This window comes from Myotis nattereri (assembly GCF_964212035.1).
Source record: "Myotis nattereri genome assembly, chromosome: 8".
Lineage (NCBI taxonomy): Eukaryota > Metazoa > Chordata > Mammalia > Chiroptera > Vespertilionidae > Myotis > Myotis nattereri.
Genome location: NC_138083.1, coordinates 21701770 through 21723440, shown reverse-complemented (window position 1 = coordinate 21723440; position 21671 = coordinate 21701770). Strand labels below are relative to the sequence as shown.

At 37.3% G+C, this 21671-nt stretch overlaps 1 protein-coding gene across 4 annotated transcripts in view; it reads left to right on the top strand.

Annotated features, from left to right (window-relative positions):
* MACROD2 (mono-ADP ribosylhydrolase 2) overlaps positions 1-21671 on the top strand; it is a 1902899-nt gene that overhangs the window by 591492 nt on the left and 1289736 nt on the right. The gene's annotated exons all lie outside the window — the stretch shown is intronic.

Genomic DNA, 21671 nt, shown 5'->3' with positions numbered 1-21671 from the left:
CCATTTCTCTTATATCTAGTTTTCCTACCAGGTGTCTGGTGCATTTCTGCAGCAGATAGCTCTTGACTTCCTTTGTTGTGTCTGATGTAGTGGGATCTTGGCGGTCATGGAATATTTAATCTTCCAGTGACTTCAGAGATCGTCTTCATCTACCATATTTATACTTCAGAGGACAAAACTGAGTCCAGAGAGTAGGGATGGCAAAGATTTTCATACAGCCAAATTGTGACCTCATTACATACACTCTAACTCTAACTGGTGATGACTGCACCACTTTTCAAAGCACAAGCCGGACTGTTTCTCCATCCAAGTTTAAGAGAGAACTAGTGACACCATGCATAACAGCTGTTCATTTCCGTCTGGCACCTCAGAAGTGTCCTAGTTCATTTACACATTTACTCCACGATACAGGTTAGCTGGTTTATTTATGTGTCCCTGCTGGAATAGGCAATGCGTGTTGACTGAACCTTAGCTTCTGGAGAAAACTATTTTTTTTTTCTTTTTGCATGTGAGAGCCTTCTGTTCAACTTTTATTATTCAGTTTAAAAATTGTTACACGGTATCAACTTTCAATTACAAATTATTAAAAAGATAAATGATTGATGCCAATTTTATATCAGGGGAAAATTTTTGACTACTCAAATGTTAAAAGTGACAGATACGAACGAAAAAAAGTATTTTATGATATTATTAAGTATTTATTGTTGAAAGTATTACATAGGTCCTCCTTTCCCCCCCATTAATCTCTTGCAGCCCACTCCTGTCCCCCTCCACCCTCAGGCCCTCACCACCCCATTGTCTGTGTCCACAGGTTATACATATACTTTGGTTGATCTCTTCCCACCCACCCTCCCCTGCCTTCCTTCTGAGGTTCAGCAGTCTGTTCATGCTTCCATGTATAATACATTCAGCAGCCCTTTACTAGCATTATTATTAAAATATGTGGCTCAGGGTTGTTGCTGGGAAATGCCAGCCAGTGGATTTGGCTTGAGCCCAGGGACTGTACTGGCTAGTGAGAGAGGTGTCCTTACTACGGGGGTTACATTGTTGTACTCAGTTTATTTTTTGGGTCTCTTGGTAGAGAATTTTGAACTTCCACCTTAAAAATTGCTGTCTCTGATTTGAGAGTATTTTCTCAGTGCTGTCTTGGGTTTCTTTGTTTCCTAGGCAGTAAATAACAGCGAAGATGTACATTGATGTCCACTAAATTTACATACCTGTTTTAACATGTATGTTATACAACTCACACACATATACACCCCCACACATTCTCACAATAGGGGGGGATGCATACGGGTCTTGCCATATTGTTATTCTCATACATCTGTGCTTTATATTACATTTTCTAATGCATTAACATTATGAATTTAAAAATTCATGTACCAAATGACATTTACATAATTTTAAATATTTTGATTCAAAATCATTTAAAAATATAATTTAATAAGTTACAGTGTTTCATTCAGTGATTCAAGTTAGCATCCGCTTCTAAGTGTGTTATTACTTATTCATTAATTGAAGCCCTTTAATTTTATATTCTGCTCTTGGCAATTGTGGCTTATTTGGTGCTTGTTACAGCCACTTCAGGCAAGTAAATCAAATCAGATGTAAAACCTCAGCAACAGCTGGAAATGAACCAGTACTTTCTGTCTGGGTTTGGCAGAATAAAGTACTTTGGACTGCACATGCAGAAGGACCAGCAGAGCTGCTCACACAGAGAGAATGTGACACACCTCTGGGGCTTTCTTTGTGCAGAAAAAATGCCACCTGTGTGGCTGGGCAAGAATATAAAATAACTAAATCATTATCACAAAGGTAATGGTATGCATGGCCTTCTGGCTTAGCTGTGATAAGAAAACTTTAAACAGAAATACATAAGACGATGTTGAATAGTATGGAAAGGCCCTTTGAGAGGCTTGCTCTTGTTATTTTTCATTTTCCTTCTGGTATTTAGTTCAAGAACGTGATAATTCTGGAGAATGACCAGTCTTTATCAGACCACCCAGGAAAGAACTATGCTCTGCCAATATGTAAAGCCACTGGCTTGTAATAACTTGCATCTGACTTCCAAGTCACACTTGTTTTGGTAAGCAGATGTCTTCTGAAATGCCTGTGTGGGTCAGCATGCTGGCCTTCTTTCTTTCCTCTTTCAAGAGGGTATGGACAAGAGTACCTGATAATTTCAGTAGCACAGAACTGTACTGTCTGCATTGAAGTTTCACTTTATTAAAGGGGAATTATCCATTTGCCTACCGTTTCTTCAGTAAACAATGTCACTTCTGAGATGATGAAGGGGGAAAATGCGTAAGGTTTCAAATTCTCATTGCAAGACTATTTTAAATTAGTTATATCTAATTATCTACTTTAAAATTTTGCTAACTGGTAATGTTTCTGCTCTGATTAGTTCTTCTTTTCTTGTGAGTTAAACTTACTTTGGATAAATCAAGTTAAAATATAGCATATGGAGCCCTAAAAATTGTCTATAGACAAAAATACTTTGATCTCAGAAGCTTAATTCATTTTAATACTTTCTGGAATAAGACCAGGAATGGAGAAATAATAAGAGAAAAATTTTGTTTGTTTCTCCTAATTTTACTTTTTCCTTTTTGCAGAAGAACTATACTCTTGAAACTAGGGGTCAGAAGGTTTGTTTTACTGATGGATTTATCTTATTCTAAACCTAGTACTATTTACTTCTATATCGAAAAAAAAGGTGGTGCTTTTGGCCTAGATTGTTCACATCTATATGTTAAACAGTGCTTCTCAAACTTTATAGCAGGGGTCCTCAAACTATGGCCCGCGGGCCACATGCAAATACAAATATTGTATTTGTTCCCGTTTTGTTTTTTTACTTCAAAATAAGATATGTGCAGTGTGCATAGGAATTTGTTCATAGTTTTTTTAAAAAACTATAGTCCGGCCCTCCAACGGTCTGAGGGACAGTGAACTGGCCCCCTGTGTAAAAAGTTTGAGGACCCCTGCTTTATAGCATGATTAGAATCACCTGAAGGATTTATGAAACTCCACGTTGTCAGACCTCACCTTCAGAATATCTGGATGGGGGCCCCAAATTCGCATTTCTAACAAGTTCCCAGATCATGTAAATATGGCTGGCCTGGGACTACACTTTGAGAACAAATGCTAGAAAAGAACCAGAGAAGAGAAGGGTAGGGAAATGCACCACTTATTAAGAGGAGTTATCTTTGGGCTATGGTAGGATGGGTAATTTTGTACTTTCACTTTTCTGTGCTATATTTTCCACAGGTATGTGTGTGTGTGTGTGTGTGTGTGTGTGTGTGTGTGTGTGTGTGTGTATATATATATATATATATATATATATATATATCACATATATGAAAAAAATAGATGAACTCTTTTAAAAGAATAATAGTTGAACTATTAATCATTAATCTACATTCACTTTTCCCTTCTGTATGGCTTATAGCAATGTAGTAATGCCTGTCCTTCTTACCTATTAGAGGCGAACATTCTCTTCCATATCTTCTGAGGTGGCTTCCACTCAGCAATCATCAGACAATTGCTTGGTTTCTACCATAGTGCAGTTCTTATTATGCTAGAATTTAATAGAAAGAAAGCTGACTCTTTTTTTTTTTCATGTAATCCTCAAAGTATTTTTTTCTTTATTGATTAAGGTATTACATATGTGTCTTTACCCCCTCCTTTGCCCCCCCCCCTCCCGATAGTGCCCTCACCCCCCCTAGTGTCTGTGTCTATTGGTTATGCTTATATGCATGCATACAAGTCCTTTGGTTGATCTCTCCCTCTTCCCCCCTCCCTCTCCACCCTTTTCTTTGATATTTGATGGTCTGATCGATGCTTCTCTGTCTCTGGATCTGTTTTGGTTCTTCAGTTTATGTTGTTCAATATATTCCACAAATGAGTGAGATCATGAGATATTTATCTTTCTCTGACTGACTTATTTCGTTTAGCATGATGCTCTCCAGGTCCATCCATGCTGTTGCAAATGGTAGGAGTTCCTTCCTTTTTACAGCAGCCTAGTATTCCATTGTGTTCTCTAAACTGCCTGGTACTGGCACAAGAACAGACATGTAGACCAATGGAATAGAATAGAGAACCCAGAAATTGACGCAAACCACTCTGCTCAATTAATATTTGACAAAGGAGACAAGAGCATACAATGGAGTCAAGACAGTATTCAATAAATGATGTTGGGAAAATTGGACAGATACCTGCAAAACAATGAAACTAGACCACCAACTTACAGCATACACAAAAATAAAAGCAAAATGGATAAAGCACTTAAACATAAAATGGGAAAACATAAAAATCTTAGAGGAATCCACAGGCAGCAAAATCTCAGACATATGCCAAAACAATATCTTCACTGATACAGCTCCTAGGGCAATGAAAACTAAAGAGAAAATACAGAAAGTTAACTCTTTATGGGTGAACAGATCTCTTAAATATACTGTACAATTTTTCTCTTCACCATCTACCCCTCTACCCCACTCCAGGTTATAATCCCAGAAAGTTCTCTAAATATTCTAATGGGGAAAAGGGTCTGTGGGTACCAATATGATGAGAGATGGAGAAATGCTGCTCCCCCTTTTGGGACTGTTTTCATTTTTGACAAATTGGCCTCCATCAAAGCTCCTTAAATCAAAATAATATATGAAATATAAAGTATGCTATCTCGATTTCAGCATTTCGTTTGGTGTGTATCTTTTAACAACCTTCCACGAAATACTTTTGATTTATATTTTTATACCAGATTTTTAAAAACTAATTATAGCATCCTAAAAAAACTTTTGAAAATCTTGGGTTCTTTTATTTATGATTCTTAGAGGCATGTGAGAGGAGGGGTTTGGTTAGAGAGCAGAAAGGTTATAACCTGACCTGTCTGTGGAGACAGTGATTTTAATTACATTTAATTCCCATTCACTCTGTATGTTACTTGATCCACTCATTGGTTTAAAAGCATATTGATAAATACAGCCATGGCTTAACCTCTTGCCCTTCAACTCGTCTAGAATTGCATCCAGGCTTAAGTGAGTTTGCCACATTTAGATGTCGTACTTTGTTACTGATGAGAAAGTATTAAGGTTCCTGCTTAGATGGTTGAGCCTAAGTTTTTATAGAGAAAAGTCCATATTACATTATCAAAATAAATAAATAACTTGATACAAAAAGCTTTCTAGATGTTGGTTTGTAGTCAACCTAGAAGTTTGAAAAACCTCATAGTTTCCATGTTTCTCTCATACAAATTCATGTTTATTCTTCTTCATAAGCACTTTAAAATGTTTCAGTGGCTATCTTCCTAAAGATATTCTACTTACTTGCTAAGTTATTATGCAATTATCAAATTATATTGTGTATCTGACACTATGTTAGGCACACCTATGAAATACCCAGTTTAGGTTGGGAGCACAACTTTCAGTACACATTTTTTAACGTACAGTTTCTTCAGAAACCAGGAGACAATATAAATTTATTCTCATATTCTTTAACAAATGCATGGATTCAAGCAACGAAAGCTGATTGATAATTTTCTTCCTTTTAGGTTTTATTTCCAAGTAATATGGAAGTGCCTAGTTTAACTGGTCAGTGGTGGCACTATGGGAGGCTGCCAAATCTGATGGCAAAGGAATTTAAGTATAACATGAAAAATAAACATTGGTGAAGAACAGTTATTCTAATAAGAAATTATCTTTCATAAATTATTCAGTTCCAAACAGGTTTTAATTACACTTATGATGAATGGGCTTCTGACCCAGAAAGTAAAAAGGAGTATTTCTGGGACATTTGACAAAATTTGAATAGGATGGTAGGGTTGTACCAACATCAACTTCCTGAGAGAAACCTAGAGAGTTATAATGTGGTTATGGGTGCAGTGTCCTTGCTTTGGGGAAATGTAGACTGGAACATTTAGGAACGATAGGGCATCAGGTCTGCATCTTGATCTCAAAAAGTTTAGAAGAAAGGTTGCTAATGAGAACATATACATATTAATACATATAAATATATATTTGAATATAATGTTTATGTATTTTATATTTGTTTATAACATATAAAATGTGTATATATGTATGTATATACACATATAAAATGGGACTATGTGTATAATGAGTAAATATTTTATGATGGGCATATCTATGGTGACAAATGTGGTAAAATATTAACAATTGCAGAATGTGAATGAAGACTATCTAGGCTTTACACTGGCTTTATAAATTCTCTATAATTTTGAAATAATTTTCCAAATAAGTTATTTTAAAGGTCCATGCAATATATAGTTATGCATTAATTGCTGAACTGTTTCTCAGATTCTCTATATCATGGTATTTAGTTTGATTCTGTATGTCATGACATTTAGTTTTATAATTAAATTGTTAGAGATAATTCTTCTGGGTTTCTAGTTCTAGGATGTAGATTATGATTTCAAGATCTAATGAAGGTCCTTTATTGCATATAGTATTGTTTTGTGTGTTTTTTTCCTGCCGGAAGGCAATATATTTTTTACTTTCTAAATTTTCTTTGTTATGAAGGGTGAGAATTAGATAATCGTTGGTTTTTACAAAAATCACAATAGATTAAAAACATTGTGTTTTCTCGCATGTGCATTGAATACCAGGGTTCTGGCTCATAAATCAGGAAGAACACAGAAAGATACAACTGGAGTCCTTCCTAGTTCCACTGTTACAGCCAAAATCCTGACATTCAGGCATATTTACAAGACCCATGTTTCAGACAGCCCTTATGTGCTTTGAGTGGGCTGAAAAGACTGTGTAATAATTTTACATGACAACTTTTTCAGAAGGCTAGATGAGGTACATGGCATCCTCCTCAACACAGAAAATTGCCTTTGCTCCTATAATAACCACTGTTTGTTTTTTTCCTTTTGGTTAGGCATATAATTTTGCAAGATTTCATTTGGAAATTTTATAGACTGTTATCAACGTATGCTCATTTGGGGAGGGGGTTCAGTTTTTCTTACTACCTTAAAGTTGGAGTCCCTACAAGTTCATCATTCTGATTTGGGACTGAGACCAGCTCTTGACCCATTAGTTTCTCCTCTAAACCAACACTAATGCGAAAACACCCTTGATATTACATAAAATGATGAAGCTATTGGTGCTTATAGCTGTTTATGAGCATTTACCACTAAGTGCTCTGCATTCTTGATCCAAGCTAATCTTCCATTGATAATGTTCTTCCTTTTAGGTTTTATTTCCAAGTAATAAAATTCTTAAAGATAAGAATTTTAATTTCCATTTTTCAAATAAGGGAAGAGACTAAAAAAGGGCAAAGAAGGTTGCCTAAAATCACTATTAATAGTAATGGACAAGAAATGTGTCTATCCTCTCTGAATCTGGAAGCTGTACCTGCTTAAAGTCAAAGAGGTCATACATGGATATTGGCATGCCTGAGATAAGTTACATAAGGACAACATTAGGATTTCAACTGGATGGCAGATTTTGCTATCTGCAGGGGAGTGGAGAGACTCTGAAATCCCCTGATTTAGGGCAAAGAAGTTTGCTAGATAGCCTAATTATGATGTAACTCTGATAATCCCCCCAATAATATCTCTCCAGATATTTATTGTGTTTAAGGCTTTGCTTCTATATATTTCTGTCCACATACTCAGTGGTACATGGAACCCGGGAGGTGCATAAGGATTGTGTTAAATAAGAGTGAATAAATAAGGTAATAGAAAAGTAACTCATTGAACAGCATCTTACTGAGCTCAGTAACTGGAAATAACTGGTTGAAGAGTTAGGGGAGATTACCAGTTAAGACTTCAAGGGCAGCTTAATTTATATATGTGTGTGTGTGTGTGTGTGTGTGTGTGTGTATATATATATATATATGTATTGCAATATATATATAGTATTGATGAAAGGGGTAAGGAGGTAGAAAGATTTACAATAAATTAGGAACAATTTTTAAAAATGATGCTAAGCATTACTTTAATAAAGAAATAGACATATAAAAGTAGCGATTATCTTCTTATTAACTGTTTCAGAAATGGTTGCATTTACTGCTTTCTCCTTAGTTGGAAATGCCTAGTCCCCCCAGATATTATGCCTGCTGACCTCATATTACTTAAGTCTCATGGCTTTTCTTTAATTGTCAAGTCATTCTTACCTAATTTCAATCATACTGGAATAATTTTTATGCTCCTGAATTCATTTATTAGAATTTTTCCTCAAGCCATCTTTCGTTAGCATAATTAAATTACATATATTCATCCTTTGAATTTCATTTTCTCCCACAGCCCTTGGACCTGACATCAGATTCTCCAGGGCACTTGTATCTTCCCATTCAAAATGCTTCCATGTACACTCTCCCTGGCTTATCTGGTATCAAGTGCTCCATATGAATTTGGAAGCATGATTTAACTTCAGCCCTCTGATAATACATTTTTTTTCATGAGTTCAAATATTCGTTTTCAACAAAAACTATCAAGATCCTCATCTTACTATTTGTTAAAAAGAGATACACCCTGTTAAATGGCCTTTTTATTTAAAAACAAACAAAAAACACAACAACACCTAATTCCTCTTCTACAGGGCCCATGAGGTGTGGTTTTCTGGCTTTGCCAGAATCTCAGCTGTTTGCTCTTCGCATGGGAGTTAGGAACCAGTAGTATGGTTGATAAAGCAGTGATGTCCCAAACTGTAGTCACATTAATGTTTGGTTTAGTAAAACTTGCAGCACCACAAGCCCCCCATTAATAACTCTCCAGATATTTATGGTGTATATACATTCTTTGTTACCCCGCAAAGAAATACCATAGCATAAAAATAACCAGTATTCTCTATAAACAGGTAATATTTCTATATCAGTTTCTGAAAACATTCTTAGCAAAACAGTTTACAAAGAGTTGGGGACTTTCTGTGTCCCTTGACCTTTGATTCCTGTGAGCAGAGTAAGTTGCCCTCCCCATCTCTCATTTACCTTCTTTCCTACAGAGTTCCTGAAGGATGTTTTTAAACATCTTGTGTTTCCAGACTTTACTACATTTACAAACTTAAGGACAGTTAAATAGTAAAAGAAAACATTTTAAAGAAAAAGACTCCTACTGATAGTTAGATCCGACCACTATATAATTTGTGTCTTGACCGTTTGACTTTTGAGTCTTCTTTCTTAACATTTCATTTCCTGAGATTGCATGTGAAAAGTACTGGATACTAACTACTAACTAGAATGTTGTGCAAAGGATCAAATATTTTCTTTGTGGTCTCTTTAGAGCTTGTTGCTGCAGAGGCAGGATTGCTCTTGTTTCATCCTGACAGGGATGGTGGGTTTAACAGGTTCCCGGGAGCTTTTCATCACATTATATATAACTTTTTCTGGAATGGCCAGTTTGGGGTCCACATAATGAGACCCGACTTTCAACTTGTTTGGACTGCTGATGGGCTGCTCAGGAATTGAGGGCTACTGGACAGCTTCAACTGGGAGAACAACAGTCCTGGGTGAAAACTCCTGACAAAGTCCATTGCAGAATGATACCTGGAAGCATCTTCACCTGCTTCAAGCAATGTGGCCGGAATGCCTTATCAGAATGTGAATCTGCTGCTTTGCTCTGCAATAACAGCACGTCTGTCTCTTGCCATCATTCATTCCCTGGGTTTGAAACTGTTATCGCATCCACGCTGCTCCCTACTTAGCTTGTGTTGCTCGTCAGCACTCCTGCAGAAAGCACAGAGTCTCCTAAGTGTTCTCCCTAGGCCCAGCGTGCGGTATTAAAATCAAGGAAGCTCAGACATGTCTAAAAGGAACTGAAGTATTGCATCTAGCCTTGCCAATCCACTGATTAAAATTCCTGCCAAGTGTTACATTATGCACAGCTTCCTTATTTTGGCTGTAAATTTCACTGCGCATTATTCAGGATAAGAAAGTTTGTACTTTTTATTTCATAAACCCTCATAATAAACACAGCTTTCTTCAAAACCTTTTGAGGTGTTGGATGTGTGCGCTGTTAAATATAGGGCTCCTTTGTGGAGCACAGCACACGTGCCTCATTTTAACTTCTCCCATAAGTATTTCATGGGGGAAAATGGTTCCGCTAGGGATAAAGGAAAATAGACATTTTGGTGAGCTGCAGGATTATCCAAGGCATGGCTTTATCCTCTCTGAAGTGTCTTTTCTATGAACTTGAAGAATGAACAAAACTTTCTTTATTGGCATAGAGAAACCCATCCCCTCCCTCTCGGCTCCCACCACTGGTCAGCCCTGTATTTTTAAAATTTAATGGGGGAGTATGTGAGTCAAAAGTTCGCATCAAAGAGACCCTTCTCTAACAGAAAACTCTGTGACATTTTCTTCACATTCAGCTGCCATTCTGGGGCAACGTCTCAGAGAGGGAACCAATAGGTCGAAGGGAATTTGTCCAGAAGAGACCATACAATAAGCACTTCGGCCCTGGTGACTGGGTCTGGAGTGGAAAAGAGAAAGAAAACAGAAAGTTTTGCTCCATCTACTTCTGCAAATGTATTTTCCTTTGGCAGCATCCCTGCAGGAGGGGGTCACCTCTGAGTCTGGAGGTGGGAGCCTCCATGACATTCAAATAACAAGTGCCTGGGATTTGGGGACTGAATACCCACCGTAGGTCTGATGAGCACCAAGGCCCTCCAGTAGGTTCCACATGGCAGATTGCTGCATTCATTCCCAACGGAAATCATTCTTAAATGCTCCCCCCCCCCGCCCCCCAAGTGGATACATTCTCTGGAGTGGCGGTGGGGGCTGGGGAATGATCTGAACCTCTTTATTTAGAAATATTTTAGACGAATACATAGCAATGCAACTGTAGTTATTGAAGTCACATGTGACATTATGCATTCTGTTCCCATCAGTATTTAGGTTAAATACTTTTTAATATGAAAACTTAGTTTAAGATATGATGCTTATTTTACTCTTTCAGAATTTTTTACTAATTTATTTTCATGAATATTTTGGGGGTTAAATATTCATCAATGCAGGCACATATATTGAATTTTTTACTGGATATAAATTTCATCAAAATTATGAACTACTCTATTGAGTATGAGTAGATTTTTTTTCTATTTAAAATAAAAAAGGGGGGATAAGTTGTGAAATACAGGGGGAAAGTAACCTTTTCTGAAAATTATTTTTTAGTGAGGTCAACTTTTTATTTAATCAAAAAAAATGTCAAAAAGAGAGAATAATATTATTTCCTGACAAAATGACCAAAATGTTCTTTGCCCCTAAGTTTTTTCTTCACATAAGCTTATTCCCCAATACTCCTCTTGACAATAAATTATGGCAAAAGAAAAAGTCGCTGTTTGGGTTGGGACAATCAGTGCCACCTGTATTTGTGGACTTTGAGGAAAAGGGCTGCACGTTGTTTATCTCCTCAGACCTATAGATGCCTTAGTCCTTTGAAAAGTCAAGCAGAATGAGTTGCTGAGTTCATGAAAACCAAGATTTTTGTGTGTGTGCCTCAAGATTTTTTATTTTTGCAAATACATTTATACAGACTGGCTTTTACCATTTTCCTTTGGACAGCCAGGTGAAAGTTCAGAGAGATTTCATTTTCTCTCCTGAAGATTTTTAATTCTTTATCATCTCACCCAAAACCATTAGTACTTTCTGGAGCAAATGAGAATATAAACCCCAAAATTGCATATTAACTTCTTTTCTAGGAAGACAATGAGGAAAAAGGATTTAACACAGTTCAAGTTTAAAAGCTGAATTCCTTGAGGAAAAATCACCTTTCTCCATAGGTCTCATTCTCTGAGAACAAATGCAGCTGTCCTGGAGGCACTTGTTAATATTGTCCTACATCATTCCTAGTTCTGAGCTTGTGTCCCCTGCCCTGGAAAGTTTCTGATAGAAGAGGAAATATTTAAGTTGCCTCATTTATTTCTCAGAAAGAGGAGGTCTCCTTGCCTCTGCATTTTTACTTGACCTGGTCTCTATTAAGATTTTTCCAGCTTTCCCCTGGACTCCTTGGCAGTCTCTCAGTGGGAGGTCTGTGTCACGTGTTCTCTCCCCTGCTCCAGCCCCTGGAAGCCCTAGAAGTCTCAGTTATGTGTGAGCGCATCTCCATCCACATTGGCCAGACTGGTGCCTAGACTGGTATTGCCTGCTGGGAGCTCTTCTGCTTGGAACATGGTATCTTTTGATTTCTTCCCTGATCTCATTGTTAACCTATTCATTGTTTATAACATGTTATTTAGCCTCCATATGTTTGTGCTGGTTTTTTTTTAGTTTTTGTCTTTATGATTGATTTCTAGTTTCATACATTATAGTCAGAGAGGATACTTGATATGATTTCAGTCTTCTTAAATTTATTGAGACTTGTTTTGTGGCCTAACATATGGTCTATCCTGGAAAATGTTCCACGTCACTTGCAAAGACTATATTCTGATGTTCTGAGGTGAAATGCTCTAAAAACATCAATGAAATCTATGTGGTCTAATATGTTATTTAAAGCTGTTCTGATTGATTTATTGATCTTCTGTCTGGAAGATCTATCCATTAATATCAATGGGGTGGGGAATTTACCCTCATTTAGACTGTCTCTGTGGATTTTCAGAGAAATGTGGTCTTCACTATCTTCTTTGGAGCCTTTAGTAGCATCTACCTTGAGTAAATCCAGTCTTATTGCTGATGGTAATGTGTCTCCCTGGTGAGAGCTCATGAAATCTAGGCCATCTTAAGGTCACATGGCCACCAGATTGGCACATTCTAGATTTTTCCAGCTGCTACTTTTTCTTTAGTGATATGGTCAAGACTGCCCTGACCCCTCCAATGAACTGTTGGCAGTTTTGTCTACTATATTGTCCCCTTTCTGAAGTTTTGTCATCTCAGAATTTCCTAATAATTAACACTTTTTTTTAATGATCAAAGGAAGTTTCTTACTCAGAATTTCAAGGAACATGTCTCAGCTAAATTAAACATATGCTTATATTTAAAATGGCATTATGCTCCAAGTTACAGATAATGCTTACACAAGACAAGCCCATTAACAAAAAAAGTTTTCTCTCATTGCATGAGAGGTAATTCAAAGCTAATGTGATACCTCCATAGATGCCATCAGAGATATAGGCACTACAGTCTTACTAAAATGTAACCTTTATGCCCATGCTCACTAAATGGCTACTGAAGCTTGAATACCAGGTTTTAGTCTTATGCATGAAAGTAGAAGAGTGGGGAAAACAAATAATAATAATATTAATATTAATAATAATAAATTAAAAGATCTGTGTGGGTATATCATCTGTAAGGAGGTTACTTGGAAGCCCGGTCAATGTCATCTCCTTCCATCTAATTTGGTCACTCATATCTTTTTCATCTTTGAAAGAGCTACTACTGGTAAATATAGATATTTAGTTGGTCATATAGCCACCCAGATCAATATAGGGATTCTGTTAGTAAGGGAAGTGAGAATTGGTAATGAATAGAAAACCAGTAATGTTTGTCATAATGACTTGAAATGCATGGGTTAGGTCTTAAAATTATTTGTTTACCATGCTGTGAGCATCAACTCAAAATGTCTTTATCAGAATCTGATTAGGATGTTAATCAACATGACTTTTTCACTCTCACATCTACTAATGAGATAGAGCTGACTGATTTTTTAAGAAAAAGTTTGTGAGGTCTACTGTAGCTATTTCTGAGAAATAGTTCCTTATTCTTACTTGGAAATTCAAGTTCAACAGGATAAACAAAAATTGCTGTTTCTTGTGTACCTGCACAATTAGTTAAGGTGCTAGATTCTCTAGGACATGGAAATGTTGCCTGACTTTTAAAGAACAATCGCTAAGCTTTTGGATTAGAGATGAAGAAAGCTAGGTATAAGACCCATAGCTGAAAATGGCTCCAAGTTCCTGAACTAAGAAATGTGTTGAAGTTTATTCTATTACATTTATCATCTTCTCCTGGGATCATAGCCTCATAATGGTCATTGTGAAATTGACCAGCAAGATCAGGAGGTTCAGAAGAGAAGTTGCTTTTTCAGTCAGCCCAAGATTGTTTCAAATAGCTAAATTCCTCACATCTGTAAAGCTTCAAGATGTGCATTTCCTTGTCATTGTATTGTATTTTCTCACAGATTATTTCTTTTTCTCCCTAAAGGAAACACTGATGCTATTCACTACCTGACACATAAATCTTTCATGCAGCCTATAGGTGACCTCTAATGGAATCAACTTTATACCTGATTACTTCAACTATATTGCTTTTTTCCTCCCAAGAGTTTAAGACAGCTATTTAACCTTATTCCTTTGTGTCTTCACTTGAGAGTGGTTTATGGCGGCTTTGTATCTTTTCTGATGGTAGTGGCTAAGTATATTAGTTAGCTCTTTCTGTGTAACAAACCACCTTCAAATTGTAGTGGCTTAAAGCAATAGCTATTTATATAACTCATAATTCTATGGGTTTGTCACAAGCTAGATAGTTTTTCACATCTTAGCTGAACTCACTCATGTGTTTGTGCTCAGTTGCCAGGAAAGTTGAGTGCTGGCTAGTCTAATATGGTCTCAGCTGGGATAGCTTGTCTTTGTCCCATGTGCTCTCTTGTCCTTTAGTAGATTGGCCTGGGCTTATTCACCTGGGAGCTGAGCAGAGTTCCAAGAGAGTGAGCAGCAGTGTGAAAGGCCTCTTGAGGCTTAGGACTAGAACTGACATAGAGTAACTTCTGCCTCATTCTTTTGGTCAAAGGAAATTAGATACAAGACCAGTCTGCCTTCAAGGAGTGGCAAAACAGATGACATCTCTTAATGGGAAAACCTATAGAGTCACATTGCCATGGATGAGAATAATTCTGCAGTTTCAGCGGGAGAAAGATCTATTACACTAAGACTCTCTCAGTACTTATGCAGGCACCACACAAGTGTTACTTTATTCAGTTATAAGGTAGGTATTAATATGGTACCCATTATGTAGAGGCAGAAACTCTAAGTGACAGAGACTGACAGTTTGATTCTAGAGTATTCTTAATCACCATGTCTGTTGGCACCACTTTTTTTATTGTGCACCTCTTTCAGTACCTATTTGTTTATGTGGACTTATAAGTATGTGTATGTTTATTTATAAATTATATAAAAGCACCATCAATCTATATGTTAAATATTAGTAAACTTTAACCTCATAAATTCTGAATATCAAAAAGTGAGAATATATTCTTCCGTCCCCTATGTGAATATCCTTTAGCCTTACTTTGGAGACCATGCACCAGGGACCTGTTCTTGCCCAAGGCATTTCATGATTATCATATCTCAGAGTGCAGCAGTGCCTAATCAAAATTCTACTGGATTTCACTTCTAGTTCTGGCTAATATTTCCTGCTTTAAGTGAAAGCCGTTGAGGGCTGGGGGTATTTGGCTATTTGATTAGAATGAGTGGAGGAAGATGAGGACATGGCTCGAATTAAATGAAAGGGTTGTCTTCTGATTTATGAGAGCCAGGACTCAAGAGTTCTTGTATCCAGTGAATGCTCAGATTACTCACCATAGACTAAACTGCTCACCACTTTGTAGAGCTTTGATAAGAAAGCAAGATTGCATGGAGGAGTGATTCTCAAAGTTCTCAGTTGGCAGTATGTATCTCTGTTATCTGTGGAAGTTATTAAATGCAGACTCTAAGGTCCCACTGCCGGAGAGACTGTTTCTATAGATTTGGGGTTGGTCTAGGACTCTGTATTTTTATCAGACTCCCCAGCTGATATTGACCTCACTTTGAGAGCCATGAAACTTAAATTATATCAGCCACTTAATGGGTGGATGAACTTAGTCATCTTTTCTTGCATTTGTTGAGTTTCTTCAGCTATAAAGTGGGAAAAGTAATAAAGTTCAAGACCAACTTGCAAAATTGTTTTGAGAATTAAATAGGTGGTAATTTTGTCAAGGGGCTTTATGAACTGTAAAGCATTAACATGCGCATACTCCCAAAAGGTTTGTCAATTTATTAAAAGATGTATTCTCTATACTAAGATATTCCATATATTGTTTTTGTTGTTTTTTTTTAAATATATTTTATTGATTTTTCACAGAGAAGAAGGGAGAGGGATAGAGAGTTAGAAACATCGATGAGAGAGAAACATCGATCAGCTGCCTCCTGCACGCCCCCCAGTGAGGACGTGGCGGCAACCAAGGTACATGCCCCTGACCGGAACCGAACCCGGGACCCCTGAGTCCGCAGGCCGGCGCTCCATCCACTGAGCCAAACCGGTTTGGCTATATATTGTTGATTATGTTTTATTTTAGTGAAAATATGCTTCCAAGACTTTCTGTCCTAATTGCTTGGCTTGCTATGGGAGAGACCAAAGTTTATATCCCTTTGCATTAATGGAGGTAGGAGAGAGGAAGGACTTAGAACATAGACTTTAAGTTTAGGCAAACATGAGCTCCGATCCCAGTTCCAAAATGATCTTGCATTAGTTTCTTAACTTTTACTTCTTTATTATTTAAGTATTCATAGTAACAGATCCTACCTATAAAATGTGTTATGATGATTAAGTGCAATAGCCTAACCAATGTGTATTATACACTTGCAACATGTCAGGCATTAGCTAAAGTGCTTGTCATATATTAATTTACTTACAAAGCACCCGTGATTTTGAATAGAGGTCGTATGAGATGCCTGTTTTACAAATGAGGAAATCAAAGCACAGGGAGCTGGGTGGTGGGGCTAGGATTCAAACCGCTTCTTCTGACTCCAGAACCTCCCTGCCTCCCTTGGCAACATGGCCTCTGGTAAGGTGAAAGCTGGCACGTCGGCATGCCAGAAGGCCCCCAATAAATCCTCAAAGATGGGACATATTATCATTATTTGATTTCCTATGGCTTCTTTCAGAATGCTTTGTTTAAGGTAGTTATTTAATAAATTTATGTTGATTTGATTTAGAAAGAACTCCTTTGTATCCTCTTGGGCTTGTAGGAGATATATTCAATGAGAGAGCCTCTTATTTTTTCAGGCTAATATGATTTGTGTGGCTGCTTTAGATTAAGTTACTGTCTTTTATTTACAGAAGAAGATTAAATGAATGTGTGTGCATCTAAGAACTTCAAAATCCCCCTGCTAAAAATGGTTTAGAAAATTATCTTTGTAAGACAAGGAAGAGACCTCATAGGACCAACATCTAAAATAACTGGATTTCACTAAATAGTGCTTTTAGTATTTTTCCAAATATGTGTTTAGAATTCCTGTTTTTTGTTTTTTGCTAGCCCTTACAATCCCTGGTCCACCATATCTGATGATTCCTATTCAGTGCTTTGTGGCTTGTTTTTTTCTCTACTGTTTTCAGGATTAATTTATTTATTGTTTATAACATGGGAAGCTTTACCTGAAGAATACTGGTTGGAATTATGAGGTAAAATAAATCTTAGGTCAGAAAAATTGAAGCAATTTTATGCTCCATCACTTTTTTCTTTATTTTAGCTATTTAAATAGTGACATAAAGACTATCCCCAAAAACTATTCTCAAAATCTTAACCCCAAGGTAAAATTGACAAAAGGGAGAAACAATTTCCCCCCAAGCACAACTGAAACTCATCTTTCTACCTCACTCTCAGACAGTCTAATTCTCCGGGCCAGTCGTGTAAGGAAACTAAAATAAGATGGCCTAATTAATAGGCTGAAGGCTTCTGCGCTCAGCTTTTGTTAGAAAACTGGAGGAAATATGCTGGGAATCAAGGCCCCTGTTTGAGTTAACCATCTGCCTGCGAGCAGTTTGCCGCTGTCGGGATGGTAAATGACAGGTGTGTCAGCGCAGCAAAAGGCCTGTTTTTGGAAGAAGCTGCAGCCAGCTTCCTCTTAGCCCTGTGAGTGACCTCAGCGATCATTCCATTACTGGTTGACCATAACCACAGGCAGTTTTCAGGCAGGCCTCAGCCTTTTCTTCTACTAGTCTGGTTGTAATCACAAAGTAGAGGGAACGGCTATATGACTAATTAGGACAGGCTGGCTTCGGTGATCCTTGGTGCTCAGAGTATGATTAAGTCTGTGGGGTATACCTAAGGGAAGGAACTTGGCCAACATGATATGTTCATTCTAGTAGTAAAATCTGATTTTAGTTTATTTTTTTTGCATAAAGGTTTAAAAAGTAGCAGTAATCAAGCTGACTAAAAATTACCATTACCATATTTACAACAGAAGTAAAATATATTAGTCAAGGTAAACTGCTATCACCAACATACCCAGATCTCAGAGGCTTAATATGATAAAGGTTTATCTAGCACTTGGTTGACAGCCCATTATGGGAAGTAGGGGCGGGGGAGCTCTGTTCCACAGAGTTATTTAGGGATTCAGGTACTTTCCACTTAGATTCTGTACTACTCTGGATCTTCTACATCCAGCCTGCAGACAGTGGACAATCATGTGGAGGAATGAAGACGGCACGCAGGATTTTTAGGGATTGGGTGGAGAAGTAGTTAGGCAAGTTTACTCATAAACCTTCAAACAGAACTCAGTCTTGTTACCCTACATAACTATAAGGGAGGCTGGGAAGTGCTCTCTAGCTATATGCCCAGGAAGAAAAATAAATGAGGTTTGGTGAGATATTTATTTTTGGCATTTAGTTTTCTTTTTTTCTTTGGTTGGGTAAGAGGCATAGACCAGTGCTTCTCAACCTTGGCTGCACATTAGAATCACCTGGGAATCTTTTTAAAATCATGATTTCTGGGCCTCATCCTCTGGAACAGAAACAGAATTCCCGGAGGATGAGGCCCAGAAATCATGATTTTAAAAAGATTACCAGGTGATTCTAATGTGCAGCCAAGGTTGAGAGCTACTGGCATAAACAGTCATATTGCTCTCTGGAAAACTGTGTTTAACTTTTCTTCTTTTGATCTTGGGTTTGTTTTTGGTTGTTGGTGGTGGTTTTTAGTTGTAATCGGGCTCAGACATCTTGGGTCAGACTGAACCCATTCAGTGCCAGCCTGAGTGTTGGCCATTTATCCCCATCTGTGAAGGAGGCTGAAGTAGTGCAGCTGAGTTGCATCTCACATCTCACCACTGTTCCTTCGCTGCCTTTTCAGCCTAACACTCAGGGAACCAAGGCTGCACCGTGCCTGAGAGAAGTAGGTGAATTTCAGATTCTGTGCATTGCTAACACTTTCCTTGCAGAAACTAATTGCTAGATTTGTAACTATAATAGTCAACTGTTTATTTGACTTTACTTTTAAATTTCGGATTCTTTGGAATTAACTAGACCAGCCGTTGGGCAAACTACGGCCCGCGGGCCGGATCCGGCCCGTTTGAAATGAATAAAACTATTGAAAAAAAAGACCGTACCCTTTTATGTAATGATGTTTACTTTGAATTTATATTAGTTCACACAAACACTCCATCCATGCTTTTGTTCCGGCCCTCTGGTCCAGTTTAAGAACCCATTGTGGCCCTCGAGTCAAAAACTTTGCCCACCCCTGAACTAGACTGATCACTTTCTTAGTATTATTTTAAAAAAAGACACACTACTCTTTCCCACATTTAATTATATTTAATTTAATGCTATAAATGTCAGTTCTTAAGATTGCTGGGATATACAAAAGAATGCGCCACCTCCTGTGCCTCCTGGTGCTAGCAGACTAAGGGAGGAGACAGATTTTTTAGCATATAAACAGTCTGTTTTGTTTATGTAATAGCATTAAACAATTTATACCTATGAAAATTAGGGTAGAAAACAGAATAGCCCTGGTCAGTGTGCTAAGTGGTTAAAGCATTGGCCCATGCACCAAAGGGTCATGGGTTTGATTCTTGGTCAAGGGCAAGTACCTGGGTGCAGGCTCAATCCCTGGCCCTGGTCCAGGTGCCTGTGCAAGGCAATCAATTGATGTGTTTCTATCAGACACTTGTCTCTCTCTCTCTCTCTCTCTCTCTCTCTCTCTCTCTCTCTCTCTCCCCCCCCCCTCCCTCGCCCCTCCTTTCCACTCTCTAAAAATCAAATGGAAGATATGTCTTCAGGTGAGGATTAACAAAAACAAAATAAAACAGAATATTATGAGAACATAAAAAATGCATTAGTTTTTCCTATGAAGGTTGTGAATGGTTTTAGAGAAGAAAACTCTGGAACTAGAAGTTGAAAAATGAGAAAGTCCTTGCTAGGCTGGGAAAAAAAAGGGAGGAGTAGCTAGATCCTCTGGGTAGAGAGTACTGTGCAAAGGAACTCTTTGTTTAGGGAATGGTGAGGATTTAGCTGTCCTGAGTTCAGACTGATGAGATGCCAAGGGAGAAAGAGTGGGATGATGTGAGATTAGGAGGGTAAGTTAGAACCACATTTGTGAAGGGTCTAAAAGACCATAATTTAGAATTAAGAGCTTTACAACATAAGACATGAGGAATAGCAAACATTACTTTAGTGGGGAAGTAATAAATCAGACTTGCATTTTAGGAAAAGAAGTCTAGCAAAACAATTGACAATAGATTAGAAAAATTTAAACTCTAATATTGAGGTTGTGCATATAAAGAGACTTTTTTTTCTTTCAAATACACAACAACACTTTTAAGCAAGCACAGCATTGATACAATGGATATCATCATCATCATTTTCTTCCACACACTTTTTCCAAGAGCCATGCGAGTATATAGCTCTGAAGTAATATGAGATCATGATTTAACCAAGCAAAAATGTGGTATATACTTCCAGCTTCTGATGATGACAGATTAGCTTGTATCAGACTAGCTTTTCTATCAATATTAATTATAAATTCTTGACAAACTCAAAAAGAACAACAGAAACTGTTTTTGGATGCTAGAAAGCAACTAAAAGCAGGCTGAAACTAAAGAGGATTCAATCTTTGAAAGAAGGAAGTCACACTGTATAAGATCCACACTTAAATGACTTTGACCCCTGAGGGACCTTCCTACACTACATGGCAAGTGGCTGGTAGAGCTCAAAGAAAAAGCAATAGTTTTGTTGGCATTGACAATCATAGGACTGAACTCAGGGTTGGCAAAATGGTTAGGAAGTCATATGAGGATTCAGAAAGAAAAGAGTCACAGAGTGGGGGAGCCTCAAAATCTATATATGAATATAGCATCTATAGAATATATGAATATAGAATCTATAAATGAATATAAACATTTCATTCAACATGATTTTGTTATAAAGTGATGAGAAATAAAAAAGAATTGATTCTGATCCAGGGCCACTACCCATGTGTAATTTGCACATTCTCCCCATGTCTGCATGGGTTCCCTGGGGACTCCAGTTTCCTCCCACATTCCAGAGATGTGCACATTAGGTGAATTGGCTTGTCTACATGTCCCAGCCTGAAAACTGTAAGACAAAGAACCAAATGAAAATCTCAAGAATTGAAAAAATATTTGAAATTTAAAAAAATTGGATGGAACTCGTAACAGATTTAACACAACTCAGTAATAAAACGACAATGAAAAGTAGCAAAAGACATTAACAGACACTTCCAAAAAGAATATATGAATGTCCAATAAGCACTTGGCAAGATATTTAACATCATTAATTATAAGGGAAATGCAAATAGAAATCATGAGATACCCCTTTATATCCATTGTAACTGCTAAAATTAAAAAAGCTTACAAGACCCTAGTATTGCCAAAATTTGAACTCTTATATATTGATGGGGGTATATATAAGTTGGTATATCACTTGGGAAAACTGTATGTTAGTTCTTTATAAAATACAACATATACTGACTCAGTAATTTTACTAATACATATTTGTTTGATGGACAAAAAAATATAACC